We start from the raw sequence: 5,721 nt of genomic DNA, 5'->3' as shown, positions 1-5,721 counted from the left end.
GTTTCAGCACAGATCTTTAATTCGTATCACCCCAGACCCTTCAGAGGTGACAAAGAGTAATTACTTCCTTATCAATACTGAGCTAGCCTGGATTATGATCACTGACCTGAAGTTAAAAGGCCTAGCAACTCATTTTCAACTTCTTGAGTTCCTCCTTTTGCTACCCTTCAGTTGTTTAGTACTCATTCTCCATTAACTTATTTTTTTTCTTTTTTTCCCAGAGTAGTGAACCTGTCTGTCAAAAATGATAGTTGGCTCCTATGTTCAAATGCTCTGTAAAATTGCATGCCTTTCCTTCTCCTCCTCAGCATATTTTTCTGAAGAAAGGATTTAAAGGATGCTCTGAGAATAAAAGTTGCATTTTAAAATGTTAAATAATGGCATTAACTCTCCAAGGCACAGAAGTCCCCCTTCCAAAAAGAAAACCAGGCAAAACAAATGAACAAAAACTAGTAACACTGTTGACTTGACAGTATGACCATTAACAATGACTTGGAGGTCTTCGGGGTCTGTCCACAACTGTAGTATTTATTTGTATCTCTGGAAAAGTTTGGTATTTAAGAGTCTAACATTTGAAGTAGGGTTTTATAATTGTTATCAAGCTCTATAGACTTCAAAAATAAATTCCAGCAGCAGTTTGGCAATTACCACATAAGGGTTAGAAGTGGCTGCAAAGCTTCTTCAGGCAGCAGGGTAGTATTTCACTAATTAGCCCTACGAGGTGCAACACATCTACTATTTACACATTAGCTAGCACAGGTGTATTTCAATCATATTTCTGTGATCACAGAGTAGAGGCACCCTTTGCTTTTAATTTTAAAATGTTATGGAAACAACTATTGTACTTCAATTAAAAGGGTATGGAAAGCATGAAGATCAGGTTTGTTCTTTATACTTGCAGCACAGCTGAGTATCAGAGTTAGGAGTGTATGCAGACCCAGTATAACTCACTCCTTAGTTCCCTGGGTGGTCCTGTGACTCTCTAGATGAGATTTGTGGCAATGGACTGACGCTGAACTAGGTCACAGACTGAACCTTCATAATCAAATGTCTGACCAATTGTTACAGGAGCTCTCAGCTGGAAATTTTGGATAGGACTAGAAGCTCCCTCAAGCAGCCTGCTGTGCCTAGTCCAATTTGTATGCTTAAATGTGATGATTAACAGCCCAGGCAGAGCATCCCAAAGACTCACCTACACAGTTTCTGTGCAGTATTCATCAAATTGTACACAGATAAGACATTTTTCAACTGCCGATGGAAACTGTCTCTGAAGAAATGATCACAGAGAACAGTTTTTTGTATGTAGACATTATATATTAAGTGTTTTGCATATAGTAGTTAGGGTACACCAACAGCAATGAGTTATGCATGTGCTGGAATGGTTGTGCAGTGGTACTGCTGGCTGAATTATTAAAATGAAGCAGAATAGTACTTCAGAGAGTTTCTGCTGATTTAGATGAGGGTAATGCTCAATTTTGATCATTCAAATGTACCTCAAATGTAATCTTTTTCTTTATATTGATAAAGCACCTGACATTTGTAGTGTCATGCTGGAAGGAAAATTGCGAAGGATCAACCGTAAGTGCAGTAGATTCATTATTACATGTCTTTTTTCCTAATTCTTTAATTTTCTAATACAGCCCTACATTCTTCTGTTTACTTTGAATAGTACCTCTTCCATGGTGGGCTGAGGAAGGTGTTACAGAAAAGTAGATAGAATATATACAAAGAAAAGTTATTCTATAGTCAAACTCTAATCTTTGAACCAACCAGTGAGCTGAACATACTGAGATATAATTTGATAGAACTCATTAATTTCAAGGAAAGCATTCACAAAACAATCCGCTGGCAGGATTCCTTGATGTTGAAATTAGTTAAAGGAACAGCAAAAGCATTATCAACAATCTAAAAAATTCAAACACTTAGGTTTAAAACAGTAGCTTGAAAGATAATTCAAGTAAGTTTGGATTAAAATGCTGTTTTTCTATAGCAAAAACGGTACATGTGAACAGTAATCTGGCTAAAAGATGAAGAAACTGAGGCCAACTGACAAGACACTTAAATACTGTAAAGTGCAAGAGTAGTCTGCAGCGACAGTAGTCACCATTATTTTTATTAATGATGTGCAAAGCTAATTAATAGGATGCTAGAGAAGTAGAATTTTTCTGCGCCTGGAGAAGCTGTGCTTCTACCCATGACAGACAAAATGCTGACAGAACAGATTAGGACAGTCAGAGGCACTTAAAAACTGTGTAAAATGCCAGTTAACTTTACTTATGGAAAGCATACTTGTAGATCAAGTCAGGCAATAGAAGCAATGTTTAAAAACAAATCAGGCTTACATTGGTGATGCAATGCATCATCATAACAGACCAAGAGATACAAAAATGAAGCCCAGGGTCCTTAAGCTGAGGGGATGTCTTTCTAGATGGCTCTGCCAAGAGTGAATAGGCCTCCCACTTTCATTCTTGGCTGCTTGTTCTCAAGGAGTTACTGGCAAACTGAAAAGGATACAGGAAAAAAAAAAAAAAAAAGCTGATAAAAGCAGTATATTTATGAGAACAGAGGTGAAAAATATGAGGGCAGGTCATGGCTTGCCCTCCAAAGCTGTGTAGGGAGTGGTCAAATGACGAGCTGGTATATTTGTACATGACCTACTGAGGGCATTAGTATTCCTGATAACAGGAGAGCAACATGCCGCCCTTTCTGTGAGTTACCTGGCTGTGTAGGAGAGTGATGCTGACCCATATGAATAGAGAACATCAGAGAGAAATTCTTCAACATGTTCTCCAAGGCCTCCCTTTTCACCCAGATTTTGTGTATTTCCTGCGTAGGGTTGGGCCAAAGCAGCATCACTCAACTAGAAATTTAATAGTACACTGAAAAGGCATGCTGTGATATTGGTTTGCTAATAATCAAAAGTGGCAGGCAGAATGGGAAGAGATACCAATGAAGGATTATACTAAAAACAAGGCTTTCCTCAAATAGACAAGTCTCAATAAGCACAACAAATTACAGTATTTTGCCTATTGTTCTGGTGATGACGGGATCACTGATACCAAAAAGCACCTCCTTATCCACTTAACTCTTCTATGCTAGCAAAAGATGAGGAGTAGTAGACAACTTAGTATTTTTAAGAGCCTTCAACTGTTGCATGAGATAACTCAAGCAGGTACAGTCAGAAAATGGCAGTTCAGAGTCAATTTTTAACCTATTGTTCCCTATTGTTTGTGTTTTGTTTGTTTTTTATTTTTGAGACTAAAGTAAAGATCATTGCAGTAATGTGATACAAGAGCACGGAAAAGAGTTTTAGTGTTTGCGTCACACATTGTTCATTCAAAGTGTATCAAGATTTCTGTTGTCTTATATAAAGGATTCAAAACCAACAACAATTTCCCAAGAAGAGTCTTTCCTCTAATTCCTTCTCACTTTGAAAAAAAAAAACACTTCGCATTCACTGAAAGGCAAAGAATTACAGAGAGAAAAATTCTGGCAAAGCCAGAGAAAGCAACAGTTGTTGCAACGCATTCCCCAGTCGGTGGAAACGAGGATGACCAAGATCAGCCATACAGCAAATACAAAGATACAATAGTTTTATAAACTTGTGATTTTTTTTCTTTTTATTTTTTGGTATTTTTTATAAAGCAACATGAACCATTAAAATAGAACCAACTCCTAATTTATGCATCACCTCTTTAAAAAGCAAATGCATTTAAGCAAAATCAGTCTCCTCTCTTAAGAGAGAAAGGAGCTGGGTAATCATAGTTTGAACATACTATGGAGACATGGACATCCTGTTTTCTCCAATCAAACGTTTCCCCACATATCTTCTGTAACCTTGTGAGACTTCTTCACAAATCACAAGCCTGCAAAAGCTGTAAAAACACTATCTGCAATTGTTGCATGGAACTCAGTAGTTAGAAAAAAATCTGATGAAGATGCCTGGGCACCTTATTGCACACTCTGTACCCATCCCCATGCAGAGAGTATCTTCACTGCAACAAAAAGGTGGTGTTGAGGGCAAAAATAGACATGCCCAGAACTATGTGTGGGTGGTTAGTTTACGCAGCAAATTCACGTGTTAAATCCTAGCATCACAGACTTCTGCACAAGGTTGCTGGCAGAGTTGCATACAAGGTGCTGTTAACTCATGTTAACAAGGTTAGAGCTAGCTTGAAAACGTTTACACATGCTACAGTTACACTGCTGAAAATCAGCGTGTCCTTACTTTAAAGCCCTTACGAATGCTAGAGAAGTCCTCTATGTAAACAGCACTATACCGATTTTTTTCCTTAAGCTCTACAGCAGAGAAAAAAAACAGTCACACTGACAATATATGTATTATCTTGACCTACGTGATGACCTAATAAAACTTGCTCTATGGAAGATGTCAAGTAAGAACACAATTCCCTGCCTCATATGGTGATTGCCAAGGGTAAAAGAAAAGCTTATACCATTTATGTTATAGATAGTCAAACAAACAGAAAACTAAACTCCAGCTTTTATTTCTCCACCAGGGTGTCATAACAGTTCTTCTGAATCTAGAATGAAACTTTCCAGTATTCCAGTGGAGCAAGGAAGAATAATGTAAATACTAAGCAAACAGTATGAGTCAGGGACATCAGAGAGAGCTGCAAACATGCCCTTATCATTCTGTTATTCCAGAAGCTGAGCTGTTTGGCCTACACATTTATCTCAGAACTGCTTCTATCATGGATTAAGGGCTGAGCAAACAAGGCAGCTCTTTAATGGTGCGTTTGTTGCTGAGGACAATAGGAATCATCCTTCCCACTCCACTCATGTATTCACAACACCTACATACGTCAACTACTGAAGTAAAAAAAAAGCCACTAATTTAACAAAATCCTGAGGAAATGTTTCCACCTTTTCTTTACACTTACATTGCCTGGAGTTTCAGTGAAGGGATGAAGTACCTATTATTAAATCCACTCCCAAGATGGTGAGAAGTGGGAAGGAAGGCAACGCTAGAACCCTCATGGTGTGAAAGAGGGGTGGAGATTTCTGCATGGCAAACAATCTGTTTGTTCTGAGTATTTGTTTTGGCTTTGTTTTCATGGATATGCTTATTAGGTTTATTTGGCAATGAACAGAACAGGAAGCAATCTGGACCTTGCGACACCAGAAATACAGAGCCCCGTATCTTGAAATAAAAGCCTCACTCCCCGCCACTACAGCTTCACATCTCAACTGCAGGTGCTACACACTCCTGCAGCATTTTGTTTAACTCTTGGCAGCCTCGTTCTTAACTATCTGCTACTTTCCAGTCTGCTTAGTCAAAGGTTGATTTCTGCTTGCGTGCTGCTGCCATGCATTCAGAGTCTAATTCTACACTAAACTGCAAGAATATATTTCTTCTAAAAGCTGGTGCCCAGGTTTGAATACAATTATTCTGGCGCTGTAAAAAAAGTGTTTGTTTTTAAAAAATAAAAAATAAAATTTAAAAATGAGGATGGGATCAACTACAAAATTTCTGGTCTAGCTATTACTTCTGTTGACTCCAAATTTGCCTTGAAGTCATGGATAGTGAAAGAGGGTAATGACTTCAACTAGTGAAGGCATCTGAAAGTAAAGACTCCTTCAAGAGACTGGTATCTTGTAAATGATATGAGTCAATCAGAAGTACTGAACTTTAATATTAATTCTGAGCTGAGAGGCCTCAATACTTTCTAGATTAACAGTTTTGAGCCCCTCTCTCCCCTT

At 38.2% G+C, this 5,721-nt stretch overlaps 1 long non-coding RNA gene across 1 annotated transcript; it reads left to right on the top strand.

The window, feature by feature from the left end:
* Nucleotides 1-787: 787 nt before the first annotated feature.
* LOC308189347 lies at nt 788-5,180 on the top strand. The gene is made up of 3 exons (XR_013946312.1): nt 788-858; nt 1,528-1,578; nt 4,518-5,180. It is a non-coding gene; the product is annotated as an uncharacterized lncRNA (long non-coding RNA).
* Nucleotides 5,181-5,721: the final 541 nt, after the last annotated feature.

The sequence above is a fragment of the Anser brachyrhynchus genome (assembly GCF_964034855.1).
Source record: "Anser brachyrhynchus genome assembly, chromosome: 2".
Lineage (NCBI taxonomy): Eukaryota > Metazoa > Chordata > Aves > Anseriformes > Anatidae > Anser > Anser brachyrhynchus.
The sequence above is the reverse complement of the archived record's forward strand: the minus strand, read 5'-3'. Positions and strand labels throughout refer to the sequence as shown.